Genomic DNA, 16,104 nt, shown 5'->3' with positions numbered 1-16,104 from the left:
ACCTGTAAATAAAACAAACTTCAAAAGATCCCACTGTTACTTAACAGACACGATGTCAAATCGATTCTGCATGTTCCCATAAGTCTTTAGTTGAAGTGAGTAGAACATCTTGTTCAACATGTTCCCATAAGTCAGTTTTACTAAACATAATGCCAACCAGAGAATTAACAACCTCCCTCTTTGGCTTATTTTGGCTAAAATAACTTAACAACCTAATGTTCGAAAATCAATCAAACACAAAAATAATTCTCAGCCCTGTAGAGAAGACACAGCCGAAATTCCACAATCAGAGATGCAGCAGAAAAACAAACATGTAAACATGTTAGTAGTCAGTGGAATCTAAACACAGAAGTTGAGAGAAGCATTTTCTCAACCATTTCATATGATGTCAATACATTTTGTCTGACATCTCTTCACACATGCCAATCCAGCTATTCTTCAAACCTGTTAAAGAAAATCAAAACTCTCCCCCTCATCAGTAACTCATCAACAACACACTAGAGAAAAAAAATAAATTTCTCCCCCTCAGTCAGTGGTTAGTGGTTAGTGCCCCCAACAACAAAATATTACTCCCCCTTTTTAGCCATAATATTGACAAAGCCAAGGTAAGTAAGTAACCAACACAAAAAACCACACAAGTACATTAGCATAAAAAAATGTTAAACACATCCGGGGCAAACACCTACACGCGACATTAAAATTCCTGGATCAAATGGATACCCTTGATGATAACAAGATATTTGAATCCTCATTGAAGTTTCACTAGTCTCGTTGGGAGAGAGACAGTGTTTTGATCTTCTTTCTTTCTCTTTAGTGCTTGACTGCAGCCTAGTCAGTAATTGCTATAATTCTTCACACACCCAGTTTGCTCCTTAATTGTTCAAATTGAACTGCATCTAAAGCATTTGTAAAAATATCAGCAAGTTGATTTTCCATTTTCACATGCTCGATAATTATGACTTTGTCTTCAACAAGGTCTCTAATAAAATGAGGCATGATGTTAATGTGCTTGGTCTTATTGTGTTGAATAGGATTTTTGGAAATATTTATAGCACTTAAATTGTCACAAAACAATGTCATAACATCTTTATTTGCTTGACAAAATATTGGACCATCTTATCTGACATCCCACCAAAGACAATGTCATCCACATAGATCTGAGCTACCATAAGCTTTCAGTCATTTTATTTGACAAAAAGAGTTTTATCTATTCCACCCTTTTTATATCCATCATGGACTAGAAACTCAATTAACCTTTCATACCAAGCTTTGGGAGCTTGTTTCAGGCCATACAAAGCCTTCTTCAGTTTGAACACATGATCTAGAAAGGCAGGATCATCAAACCCTTTTGGTTGTTCAACATACGCCTCTTCATTCAGATAGCCATTTAGAAAGACACTCTTTACATCCATTTGGAATAACTTGAACTTTAAAATACATGCCACTTCAAGTAGTAACCTGATAGATTCCAGGAGAGCTACAGGAGCAAATTTTTCATCAAAGTCCACTCCTTCAATTTGAGGGTATCCTTGAGCAACAAGTCTGACTTTGTTTCAGGTAACAACACCTTGTTCATCTGACTTGTTCTTATACACCCATTTTGTTCCAATAACATTTGTTCTTCTAGGTCTTGGTACTCAGTCCCAAACCGTATTCCTCTTGAACTGTGTAGCAACCTGCCCTAAAAATAGACTTTTAGAGTCGCCACCTATTCTGAAGGGCGAATAGGAAACCCTACGCAATTTAGAGATTCGGGGTAAGCTATTATAATCAGGTTGAGGGAAGGTGTTAGGCACCCTCAACCCTTTCCTATTGGCTTTGAATCTAAGGGTCAAGTTTTATGGCTAAAAGTGAAGGTTAATAGCTAAAGAATTGAATAGGGGAAAATTTGAGATTTTAGGGAGGGGGACTCGCCTTGGTTATCCAAGTGCCTACGTATCTCCTTAGGGAGAATCAGAGTCAACGTAGTTCGGGCACAAGGTTGTACGCCTTAGAATTCGAATTTGAGTGGTTTGAAGGCTTTTTGAATGGTCTGTCGTAGTTTTTGAATAAGGATGAAAATCCGTAATTTGATTTGAAGTGTTTTGAATGTTTTAAGTTTTGGGCGTACAACCCTGATTTGATATGGCACCGTTAGATGCAATGATCAATAGATTTGATCCGTATAGCTAACGGATTAAGGGGCATTGCTGGTTACTCAGACCGATAGATTGATCGTCGCGGGCAGCAAATTAAATGTATTTTAATTTGTATTTTTATCTCTTGCCTAATGCGACTAATAGATTTAGTCGGGTCGAGAAGAGAATTAATGTTAATGTTTTGTTATTTTTATCTCTCGTCTAATGCGACTAATAGCTTTAGTCGGGTCGAGGAGAGAATTAATTGAAGGTTAATGCTTCGCCAAATGGGCAATGGGATTGGGCAAACCCTAACACTTACACCTTTGTAGGGTTTTATTGTGATTTTTAATACTTAAAGTTAATTAAAATAGATTAAATCGATATAATCGAAATAATCGGGAGGAAATCCTAAACCCTAATCTAATCCTAATTTTGTTATTCTAAATCCTATTTAAATAAATTAATTGAATTAAACAATATATAATTATCATTTAAACTTAAATAATTAAATAAATAAATAAAAACATATAAAAAGAACCTGGCTTGGATTGCATGTGACTTAGTTGAGTGTCTATGGTATGTGCCTTCAACCTTCTGGGCGTTGGATCTTGTGTTGCTAACAATCTGATGGTTCAGATCTAAAGCTCATGATGAGGCTCCTTGAGTGTGGGTGCACAGGATCCATGGAACGCAAATAATAAAAACAAAGTGCATAGCCTGGGAATCGATCCCAGGACCTTCAGGTTGCAGCCACGCCCTTTTGCCATCCAGACTGTACACGCTCCTTTGTTTGAAATACGCTGCACGTTTAATATAATAAAACGCAAATAAACAAAAAAAGTGAAAAACAGCTTCGCGCCCAGCCTTTTATGCGTCATCGTCTTCATGTTTTTTTTCCTGCAACATGATGGAGCTTTAGCCACGGTTATGGTGTGTTGCTACAAGCCCACAAATGTCAAATTCGCCACACAATCCGAATAAATCCCAACTAAATACCCAGATTAACTAAAAGATACCCTCTGAACGCGATGGAACCATTATTTTTGGCCAATTTTGCTCCTGAGTCAAAAGCCCCAATTTATAAACTATGAACCCTAACAATGGTGAAATAAGGATTTTGCACAGAAACTCCAATTAAATTATTCAAACACGTTCTAAAAACAATAATGAGCACAAATAAGCAATCGATTCATGTCTATAATGCATGAATTCACGAAATCAAGGTTTGAACACCATGGCCAAACCGTGAAGGTATGAGGACGACTCTGAGACTTCTGGACGGCGGGAAGTATTGAAGCACGCTCAGAATTTTTCAGGGAATCAGTCTGGATGTTTTTATTTGGTCTCAATCAAGCTAGAGTTCTATCCACCTTCTTCCCCTAACTCACGATTTTTTCTTTTAGAATAGCGTCCCTTTTTTTTCAGCCCCTTTTTTTTCCGGTTCTCCCTTGTAAATAGGATTATGCGCCTCTTTTATATTGCACCAATTAGGTTTTCTTTTTATTCTTAATGGGCCTATTGCCCAAATAACATAATAATAATAAAAAAATTCCTAATAATTAAAATTAGTAAGAATAATAATAGTTAGTAATAATATATACAAATTCTATAATACTAATCCTAGATAATATTAGTAATAATATCCCCTAATATTAATATTAATATTAATATTAATAATAAAATTAATAATATTAAATACTAATAGTTAGAAATAATAAAAAATACTAATAATAATCCAAAAAAATGCAAATGTTAGTAAAATAAAAATAATATTAACAAATGATGAAACTTCTGAAACACCTGTTAATCGCACCCCATTTATTTCTCAGGATATTTTATAAGAGGGCGGGTTTGACAATAGGAATGTCAAACCCCATGACTCTTAATTTTGACCCTTGAGGAATTAAAAGATATAGATCTGATCGGGCAAATTTTGAGGTATGACAGCTGCCCCTGTTCAATCTTCTTAAACCTGAAGAGTTAGAGAGGCACGTCTGCCTATCGTGATCTAAAGGTAGAAGATGATTGAACACTGAGAATGCCCTGAAATTTGCATTTGTTTGGAAAGAAGTTCCGTGGGAAATGAACTTACAGATGCCACCCAGGTAAATACCCCTCTTTTTTAGAATGTGGAGCAGATGCTTTCGAAAGGAACCACTTGCTTTGATTGTAGTACGGCCTAAAAAGGCAACCTGTGCTTTATGCAATGTTATGATGCATGTAATGTATGATGCAGTGAGCTTCTCAAAATAAATGAGAGCGATGTATGTATATGCATTATGAATGAATAAGGTATGCAATTAGATAATGCATGATTGTTAGTTAGTTGAAGTATGTTAGTAATTCTGAAAAGAAAGATAAAACCTTTGCGTGCTATTGATGATGTTTTTGAAAGATATCACTGCCGAGGGACTAACGTGATAAGAAACCCAATTGAGAAACCCTTTTGTAGATCCTTGTTGTAAAATCCTTTGTAAAACCCTGTTTGCCTGGAAAAGCTCCTAGAAAGGATGGAAGACGTCTTAAAGAAGACTGCCCGGAAAGGCTCCTGAAAAGGATGGAATATGTCTTAAAGAAGACTGTCTGGAAAGGCTCCTGCACCATTTAGGATAATTTGCTATGCTTATAGCAACTTCACCTGCCCCATTTAGGATCATTTGCCGTGCTTGTAGCAAACTCACCCGCACCATTTAGGATCATTTGCCGTTCTTGTAGCAAACTCACCTGCCCCATTTAGGATCATTTGCCGTGCTTGTAGCAAATTCACCCGCACCATTTAGGATCGTTTGCCGTGCTTGTAGCAAACTCACCCGCCCCATTTAGGATCATTTGCCGTGCTTGTAGCAAACTCACCCGCACCATTTGGATCATTTGCCCTGCTTGTAGTAAACTCACCTGCCCCATTTAGGATCATTTGCCGTTCTTGTAGCAAACTCACCTGCCCCATTTAGGATCATTTGCCGTGCTTGTAGCAAATTCACCCGCACCATTTAGGATCGTTTGCCGTGCTTGTAGCAAACTCACCCGCACCATTTGGATCATTTGCCCTGGTTCGGACAAATTTCACCTGCACCATTAAGATTACCTGTCATAGTTCTGACAAGCTCACATGCACCATTTGGATTCACTTGCCCTGGTTCGGACAAGTTTACCTGCACCATTAGGAATTATTTGCTATAGTTCTAGCAAACTTACCTGCACCGAAGGAATTACCTGCCATGGTTTTGACAAGCATACCTGCATAAGAGGAATCATTTGCTATAGTTCTAGCAAGCTCACCTGCACCAATAGGATTACTTGTCATAGCTCTGACAAGCTCACCTGCATAAAAAGATTCATCTGTTTGGAGACTCTCGACTTGAGGGTCAGAGAAAATAGCATGTCAAAATGTTCACGACTCGAGGGTTGGAAACCGGGCTGTTTAGAAACTCACGACTCGAGGGTCGGACATTCACGACTCGAGGGTCGGAAAACACCTCAATCACAACACGAGGGTTGGAAACTCACGACTCGAGGGTCGGAAGACTTTTGTAGTATGTGAATGCACTAGATGATATGCATATGTCAATGTGTATGTATGTATGTTGATGCTGACGTCAATCCCAAGATTTTATCTCCTTATTGCACCTGTTTAAACCATATTTGCACCTACACCACGACTATGCTTATGCTGGCTTTGTAATGTATATGGATAATGCTTATGCTTATGTATATGTTGATTGATGTAGCGAGTGGAACGAAATAATGTCTTCTATAAGACTACCTGAAAAGGTTTCTGGAATAGATATGAATATTTGTCTTAAAGGAGACTACCTGAAAAGGTTCTTAGGATAGAAATTTGTCTTAAAGAAGACCACCTGGAAAAGCTGAAAGATGTCTAAAAAAGACTACCTAAGAAGGTTCTTAGCAGGGAATGAGGAATGTCTTTAAAGACTGCTACCTGAAAAGGCTGAAAAGTGTCTTTAAGAAGGACTACCTAAAAAGGTTCTTAGCAAGGATAGAGATTTAAAGAAAGTCACCTGGAAAGGCTGAAAATGTTTTACAAAGACTACCTAAAGAGGTTCTTGGAGAGGACAGTGAATGTCTTAGAAAAGACCACCCAGAAAGGTTCGTAGAATGTCTTAAAGAAGACCACCTGAAGAGGTTCCTGAAAAGGATGACAAATTGTTTTAAAGAAGGCTACCTAAAAAGGTACTTAAAAAAAGAATGTCCTGAAGAAGACTACCTAAAAGGTTCTTGGAAATAACGATGATTGTCTTAGAGAAGACTACTTAGAAAAGTTCTTAGAAAAAGAATGTCTTAAAGAAGACTACCTAAAAAAGTTCTTGGAAATGGCGATGATTGTCTTAGAGAAGACTACCTAGAAAAGGTTCCTATAAAGGATTGTAAGATTTGTCTTAAAGAAGACTACCTAAAAAGGTTCCTAGAAAGGATCGTAAGATTTGTCTTAAAGAAGACCACCTGAAAAGATTCTTAGAAAGAAAATGTCTTAAAGAAGACTACTTAAAAAGGTTTTTGGAACCGGCGATGATTGTCTTAGAGAAGACTACCTAGAAAAGGTTCCTATAAAGGATTGTAAGATTTGTCTTAAAGAAGACTACCTGAAAAGGTTCCTAGAAAGGATCGTAAGATTGGTCTTAAAGAAGACTACCTAAAAAGGTGTGGTGTAATGTATCGACCAATGTATGTAATGCATGATTTATATATACTTGCATGATGCCCCAATGATAGGTTATTAATAACCAAAGCATATATAGCTCGCTGAAGTTGCAGGTTTGTTTGATAAGGTGGGGTGTGATGCTAGCGCGATTTCCCAATCCCTGTTTTTGCATTTGAAGATCGTAGTTAGGAGAAAGATCGGTCCGAGGTTGTAAAGTATGAGAACGCCTTTCCCTTTTGTTGTGCGCCTTGCCCCAGTTTGACTCTTTGAAATACTCCACGCCTTTGACCTTTTGAGGTTCTCTAGACCTTTAACTTTTTGAGGTTCTCCACACCTTTAACCCTGAGAGATTCTCCACACCTTATGGGTTTGATACCCAATGCCCCAATGTTTAGTGGAGAAAGGATGCCCATGATCTCCAAGCCATGAAGGAAGTGCCCTGAGGAATAACCTTGTCGTATGCTTCGACGTTTAGATTGAAGGGTATGCCCTTGATTTCCAGGATATGGAGGACTATCCATAGTGTTCTTATCCTTTTGAATTTGAATTCTTCCCATGTTTGACATGCCCCTGTTTGAAATTGCTTCGCGGTGTGCCCCCAGTCGATTGAACCTTAGGAATGAATGCCCCTAGTTAATAGGATATTTGATTGTTTGCCCCTGTGATCCTTGAAATTTTTGCCCCTGTTAAGGGGAACCCCCTAGATGTGATTCCCCCCATTCCAGAGTCTTTATTAGAAAGATCGCCTTTGATTGAACCAATTTCGAGGTCTCCTCGATGCTAAGTGTATACTTGTGGATGACGTTGTACCATTTGAGAAGTAACTCCAATGCAATGTGTATGCAAGTTTTGAAATCGAAGTCCGTTATGAATTAGGACGGGATGATTTAGAAATGAATGCTTGAAGAAGCACAATGGTTTAGAAATAGTTTTTAACAAACTTAGGAGTCAGTATAATAAATCCTGCGTAATATGCTTTCATAGTTAACCTTGCCTCAATTAGGACTTTTGAATGTTGTAACTTGGCCTGGTTCACAGTTTTAAGAAACAATGGATATAAGGCTCAAAGTTTATTTACCCCACCCCTTTCTCCTTGATATTCTCCGAATCCTAAAAATTCGCTTAATCCAATGAATGTGCTTCGTTTGCAAGAGAATCGCTTCAGTCTTGATGTTGAGCAGAAGCCTTAGTAGAGATCCAAGCAATGATAAAAATGTTGTAAAGATCCAAGCATTGATGTGAAGCTTTGATGGCTTAGCAGTGGCAAGATTATCCTTTGTATTTCGCCTTTGTTTTTATCCCTTATTTTTGCATGAACCAACTCCTTAGAATTTGATCCATCAGGATGCCCCTATTTTTGCCTGTCATTTCTGTTTTCTTCCATGAAATTTTCCATTTTGACTTAGCGGGCGCTTTTCTCCTTTTTCTTTTGAATATTCCTTTTGATCCTTGGATTTGGAATATTGTGACTGCCATGTTGACTTTGATTTGTAAGCTTCGATTTTGATACTTCCTCGATCTTGAGTGATGTAATGAGGAAGAAGATTGTCGTGAATGTTATCTCCATTGCTCCCTCATTCTTGGATGAATGCGAGGAAAAATGTGCTTGAACCTTTGCTTTGCTTGATCCTTGCGCTTGAATTGATTGATTCTCTTGACAACCAAGATACACCATTGAATTAATTGAAATCTACCCTGCCCCTGGTTAAAATCAAGGTTTATTTGAAAAAATAAAAGCAAACTCCAACTCCTGGCTCGAGGGGGTAACGAGGGATTAACATCCTTATTTCTCCGCTGTTTGGGAATTGAAACAATGCCTGTACATCCTCGGCTCGGTCTTACCTCGAAAGCATATGTTTAGCTGGACTTAGTTATTTGTATTCATCATTCTCTCTCCAGTTTGTTAATAACCCTAAATTTGAAATTGAAAGTAGCATGGAAATGTGTAGTAGTGAGCGAATGAATTGACTCCAAAACCTGCATGGTCATCCCATTAGAATTGCTAATCCGAAGGTACAATTTTTATCCTGAGAAACACTTAGTGATTCGTAGGGGTTGAAATCCTGAGCATGGCAAAACCTATTGATCCTAGGGACAATTTCGTTTGTAGATCTATTTATCTTGTTTTACTCCTTAGCTTTTTAGACTTGTAGAAGTGAGGGCAACCTCGAATTTTCCTTGGGCACGTCAAACCTGTCGGGAAAAAATTGTTAGCGGTGGGTTTTCGTCGTATCGGAACTTCATGAGTTTCCTCTGACTGAACCTCTTTTGCTTTTCCTAAGGATAATGTCACACCTTTCGTAACCCCCAAAATTTGTAGATTGACTGAGAAAACCCATGACCCTTTTTCCCCTTGGCATGGGGTTGACATATGTCGCATTCCCTCCATCGTAGTCATGCATCTTTGTTCGGGGTATTGCCCCAGTTGGACTGATCCTTGCCCCCAGGTTATCGTAGAGCATCCTCGTAAGTTTGATATGTTCTAAGATGAACCCCTTGATGACTAGATACATCTTGAGTGTATCTATGGGGAACTTCTTTGTTGAACTAATCCTTGCTCGATGATAACCTCTGTTGTATTTTCAATCCTGTTATGACAAGGCATGGACATGCGGCTGGCACGGTGAAAGACATCCCCTTTTTTTTAAGGCTCATTCCCAATGATTTACCCTCCTTTCTCCATAGTCTAAGAACCTTCTTCTTTGCGAGTCTCGGGAAATCGGCTAGTGTGGGCGAAGATGCGAATGTAAATGTATGAATGCATGAAAATGCAAATGCATGCGTATGCGAGAGACTCCTTGTATTATAGATGTTACGACACGCCAATGGAAATCCCTTAGATTAGGGAATATGCATAAGGTAGCGGCTGGTGACCGTTCAAGACAGTCACCAAGTCTCATGGCCATCGAGAGGCCAATCAACGTGTACTAATGAAGTTGTCCTTAGTGGGAAGGTTCTCTATGCGGAACACAACCTATATAAAGACGATATCGGATGAAGTGAAATCCCTACCGGCTAGGGATGAAAGATGTATAGATGGGAATCCAAACCCTACAAGTTAGAGGGTGCGCGGAAACTATCATGGAGTGACCGTTCGGGACAGTCACTAGATCTCATAGCCATCGAGAGGCCAATCGAATGCATGCTAATGAAGTTGTCCTTCGTATGAGGGATGTGATTTTTTTATAGAAATAGAATACCTACAGGCTAGGGGACACGTAGATGTAAGCGCGGGGTGACCGTTCAAGACAGTCACTGAATCGCATGGCCATCGAGAGGCCAATCGACGTGCGTAAACGAATATGTCCTTCGTGGGAAGGACACACAGTTGTAAGAGTACAAAGATATGAAAGGAAACTCCCCACAGGTTAGGGAGTGCGTAGATGCGGGTGCGGAGTGACTGTTCATGACAGTCACTAAGTCTCATGGCCATCGGGAGGCCAATCAACGTGCATAAATGGAGGTGTCCTTCGTGGGAAGGACATGGTCTTAGAAATAGGGTCCCTGTAGGGCAGGGAACGCGTAGGAATACCTGCAAAATTAAGACGCAAGGCATTCGCAGTATATAAATTGCACATATAAAATAAGCACGTAAGCACATAAGCCCTAGGTTCATAGGTTCGACGTAACGGCTTAGGGTGCCTACCCTTCCCATTGGTATGTTCTAGAAGGTCTCATGGGATCGTTCGTAGCCGCCGAGACTTTTTGTCTCTTTGGGTTTTAGAACAACTCATTTATCCATGAGGTTCGAGTTTTAGGGGTAGGTTCCCAGAGAGATCAGCCAAATACCAAGTCCAGCCCTCAACAAGGTCAAGCCTCGTATCAGACCTTTCCGGATATTCAACCCACACTGAGTGGAATTATAATAAGACTCGTAGGCGATGTATTTCCCCTCTGGTCATTATTATAATCCCCACGCTTAGGTTTAACGCAATTTATATATCCCAGAAAGCAATAAAACAACACATTCAAATAAATAAATATTTAATTGAATCGCAGTAAATAAATAAATCGTAGTGAACAAATAAAATTGCAGATAAATAAATAAATAAATACAATTTAAATATTTATAAAAAAACCATAAACCCTAATCCTGACAAATTAGCCAAACCCTAATAACTAGCCACAAACCTAAATAATTTGCCAAACCTAAACCCTGCCAAAACCTAAACCTAGGAACATAATAATTCACCATTAGTGTTGTCCCCAGCAGAGTCGCCAGCTGTAGCAACCTGCCCTAAAAATAGACTTTTAGAGTCGCCACCTATTCTGAAGGGCGAATAGGAAACCCTACGCAGTTTAGAGATTCGGGGTAAGTTATTATAATCAGGTTGAGGGAAGGTGTTAGGCACCCTCAACCCTTTCCTATTGGCTTTGAATCTAAGGGTCAAGTTTTATGGCTAAACGTTAAGGTTAATAGCTAAAGAATTGAATAGGGGAAAATTTGAGATTTTAGGGAGGGGGACTCGCCTTGGTTATCCAAGTGCCTACGTATCTCCTTAGGGAGAATCAGAGTCAACGTAGTTCGGGCACAAGGTTGTACGCCTTAGAATTCGAATTTGAGTGGTTTGAAGGCTTTTTGAATGGTCTGTCGTAGTTTTTGAATAAGGATGAAAATCCGTAATTTGATTTGAAGTGTTTTGAATGTTTTAAGTTTTGGGCGTACAACCCTGATTTGATATGGCACCGTTAGATGCAATGATCAATAGATTTGATCCGTATAGCTAACGGATTAAGGGGCATTGCTGGTTACTCAGACCGATAGATTGATCGTCGCGGGCAGCAAATTAAATGTATTTTAATTTGTATTTTTATCTCTTGCCTAATGCGACTAATAGATTTAGTCGGGTTGAGAAGAGAATTAATGTTAATGTTTTGTTATTTTTATCTCTCGTCTAATGCGACTAATAGCTTTAGTCGGGTCGAGGAGAGAATTAATTGAAGGTTAATGCTTCGCCAAATGGGCAATGGGATTGGGCAAACCCTAACACTTACACCTTTGTAGGGTTTTATTGTGATTTTTAATACTTAAAGTTAATTAAAATAGATTAAATCGATATAATCGAAATAATCGGGAGGAAATCCTAAACCCTAATCTAATCCTAATTTTGTTATTCTAAATCCTATTTAAATAAATTAATTGAATTAAACAATATATAATTATCATTTAAACTTAAATAATTAAATAAATAAATAAAAACATATAAAAAGAACCTGGCTTGGATTGCATGTGACTTAGTTGAGTGTCTATGGTATGTGCCTTCAACCTTCTGGGCGTTGGATCTTGTGTTGCTAACAATCTGATGGTTCAGATCTAAAGCTCATGATGAGGCTCCTTGAGTGTGGGTGCACAGGATCCATGGAACGCAAATAATAAAAACAAAGTGCATAGCCTGGGAATCGATCCCAGGACCTTCAGGTTGCAGCCACGCCCTTTTGCCATCCAGACTGTACACGCTCCTTTGTTTGAAATACGCTGCACGTTTAATATAATAAAACGCAAATAAACAAAAAAAGTGAAAAACAGCTTCGCGCCCAGCCTTTTATGCGTCATCGTCTTCATGTTTTTTTTCCTGCAACATGATGGAGCTTTAGCCACGGTTATGGTGTGTTGCTACAAGCCCACAAATGTCAAATTCGCCACACAATCCGAATAAATCCCAACTAAATACCCAGATTAACTAAAAGATACCCTCTGAACGCGATGGAACCATTATTTTTGGCCAATTTTGCTCCTGAGTCAAAAGCCCCAATTTATAAACTATGAACCCTAACAATGGTGAAATAAGGATTTTGCACAGAAACTCCAATTAAATTATTCAAACACGTTCTAAAAACAATAATGAGCACAAATAAGCAATCGATTCATGTCTATAATGCATGAATTCACGAAATCAAGGTTTGAACACCATGGCCAAACCGTGAAGGTATGAGGACGACTCTGAGACTTCTGGACGGCGGGAAGTATTGAAGCACGCTCAGAATTTTTCAGGGAATCAGTCTGGATGTTTTTATTTGGTCTCAATCAAGCTAGAGTTCTATCCACCTTCTTCCCCTAACTCACGATTTTTTCTTTTAGAATAGCGTCCCTTTTTTTTCAGCCCCTTTTTTTTCCGGTTCTCCCTTGTAAATAGGATTATGCGCCTCTTTTATATTGCACCAATTAGGTTTTCTTTTTATTCTTAATGGGCCTATTGCCCAAATAACATAATAATAATAAAAAAATTCCTAATAATTAAAATTAGTAAGAATAATAATAGTTAGTAATAATATATACAAATTCTATAATACTAATCCTAGATAATATTAGTAATAATATCCCCTAATATTAATATTAATATTAATATTAATAATAAAATTAATAATATTAAATACTAATAGTTAGAAATAATAAAAAATACTAATAATAATCCAAAAAAATGCAAATGTTAGTAAAATAAAAATAATATTAACAAATGATGAAACTTCTGAAACACCTGTTAATCGCACCCCATTTATTTCTCAGGATATTTTATAAGAGGGCGGGTTTGACAATAGGAATGTCAAACCCCATGACTCTTAATTTTAACCCTTGATGAATTAAAAGATATAGATCTGATCGGGCAAATTTTGGGGTATGACAAACTGTTCAAGTTCCTCTTGCATAGCATTAATCCAGAATTCATCCTTGACATTCTTTGGTTCCATTTTTGAAACAAATCAAGAGTTTGACACAACTTCTCTTGACCTGGTGGTTACCGCTTTATTCAGATCTCCTATGATAAGCTCCTTAGGATGATCTTTCTGAATCTTGATAGAGGGTCCTTTATTAGCAATCTCAGTGTCTTCGAGTTCTGCATTTATACTTGAGTCACCACCATTAACATCCAGAGAAGGGGATGTTTCAACATTCTCCGTAGGAACAGATGTTTCAGCATTATCCATAGGAAAGAATGTTCCAACATCATCTATGACATCAGCTTCTTTTGGTGAGTCATCAACCACCACATTTGTGTACTCCATCGTCACCTTTTCTCTTGTGTTGAACACTTTATATGTTCTACTATTGGTAGAGTATCCCAGAGATATTCCCTCATCACTTTTAGGGTCCATTTTCCTCCTCTGCTCACGATCAGCCAGAATGTAGCATTTACTTCCAAAAACATGGAAATATTTCACAGTTGGCTTCTTTCCTTTCCATACTTCATATAGAGTAATCGAAGTTCTAGATCTGATAGTCAGTCTGTTATGGATATAACATGCAATGTTCATCGCTTCAGCCCAAAAATAATATGGGAGTTTCTTAGCATGAAGCATGACCCTTTCATATTATTGGATAATCCTATTTTTGTGTTCAACCACCCCATTTTGTTGAGGAGTGATAGGTTATGAGAACTCGTGATTAATCCCTTTAGAAGAACAAAATTCTTCAAATTTGGTGTTCTCAAATTCCTTCCCATGGTCATTTCTAATTCAGACCATATTGCATCCTTTATCTCTTTGGAGCCATTGACATAATTCTTTGAAAACTTCAAAGACATCATACTTGTCTCTGATTAAAACTCACCCAAGTGAATCTTGAGAAGTTATCAACAACCACATAGGCATATTTCTTTCCTCTAATACTTTCTACCTGCATTGGTCCCATTAAGTCCATGTGAAGTACCTCAAAAACCTTATACGTGGTAGTAGGATGTTGAAGCTTCTTATGGGACATCATTGTTTGATGCCTAAGCTTTTGATTCCATAGCTTAGCTTCATCCTCTTTTGATATCAAACAAGTCGAAAAACATTCAGTTTCTTGAGGGCTCCATAAGTAACAATTTTCTTTTGATCTGGTTCCCTTCATGATAACTTCAACTTTTTAACTTGTTACTAGGCATTCATGCTTAGTAAAGCTGGCATTCAGTCCTTGGTCACACAGTTGACTAGTTCTTATTAAGTTAACAACTAGCCCCTTAACAAGTATTACCTCATCAAGATTAGGTTTTCCTGCACAGTTTAGTTTTCCAACACCTTTTATCTCACCTTTTGATCAATCTCCAAAAGTGACATAGCTAGTAGAATGTGTCTTAATATCTGCCAAAACCTTATAGACACCAGTCATGTGTCTCGAGCAGCTACTATGAAAGTATCAATCCTCTCTAGTAGGAGTTCTAAGTGAGGTGTGAGCTATTAGTGTTGGCACAACATTTTTGAGAGACTATTCCATCTTGGCTTTACCAGCACCCTGTTGTTCCTTTCTAGGATGAGGATCACGTCAAGGATAACCATATAGTATGTGACAGAAGGGTTTTATATGACCGAACCTTCCATAATAATGACATCTCTGTTGAAAGAGTATTGTGGTGTACTTTTCGTTTATATCGTATCCACATGGATTATTGCGATATCACCGCAGTTCTATAGCCTATTTTGTCTTGAGTTAATGTTACTTTAGTTTTAGGTTTGCTAAAGGTCATTCAATCACTTTAGTAGCAAGGAGTAAATTAATGAAGGTTCTAAGTTAAAGAAAATGCATCAAGATTCAATTTCATCGACCTAAGTTTGTATGTTTCCTTATAAATATATGCTTATGAACTTGCTAACGATCAATATAATTACGTATCGACACCCATATCGTCCGTGTCCGCAACGATATAGCTAGATTTACCGTATTGTTTAGCCGACGATTTCTCCACCGTTTAAACAATACAAATAACGTATTAAAACCGATACTTAGTAAACATCAAACTCTAAATCCATGTCTGCAACTTATAGTTTGAAATATGATGAGTTTGGTCTAGATACAAACATTGATGTCTCAAACATTTATACCAAAGAAAAAGCTTTAATAAACAAACTAAACCATCTATATTGATCATCACTTGTTCATACACATATATTCACAAGAAAAACATACAAAAGGCTAGGAAGATTACATCTTATCTTGATACAAAAGAGATTTAGCTATCCATGAGAATGGTAGCTTGCACAAGAAGGAAAGGATGAAGATCAACAAGCATCAAAGGCGATTAATCGACGATCAAGGCTTCCAATCTTCAACTCTATGTTTGCTACAGTGTATTATGCTCTTGTTTCTCTCTAAAATATCTCTACATATCTCTCCAAGTGATTTGGCCCCTAATCAAATAAACAAAGTTTCGCAGGCCGCGCTTAGCGCGCTGTAGCCCGCTAAGCGCGCCATCAAAAATTTCTTAAACCGCCCAACCGCGCTAAGCGGGCTCCAGACCTCGCTTAGCGCGGAACTCTCTGCCAGAACTTCCTTCTTTTCTTCAAAACCGCGCTTAGCGGGCTCAACCTCGCTTAGCGCGCTACCTCTTTTCAGCAATCTTTGGCTTTGGT

The sequence above is a fragment of the Vicia villosa genome, linkage group LG1 (genome assembly GCF_029867415.1).
Source record: "Vicia villosa cultivar HV-30 ecotype Madison, WI linkage group LG1, Vvil1.0, whole genome shotgun sequence".
Taxonomy (NCBI): domain Eukaryota; kingdom Viridiplantae; phylum Streptophyta; class Magnoliopsida; order Fabales; family Fabaceae; genus Vicia; species Vicia villosa.
The sequence above is the reverse complement of the archived record's forward strand: the minus strand, read 5'-3'. Positions refer to the sequence as shown.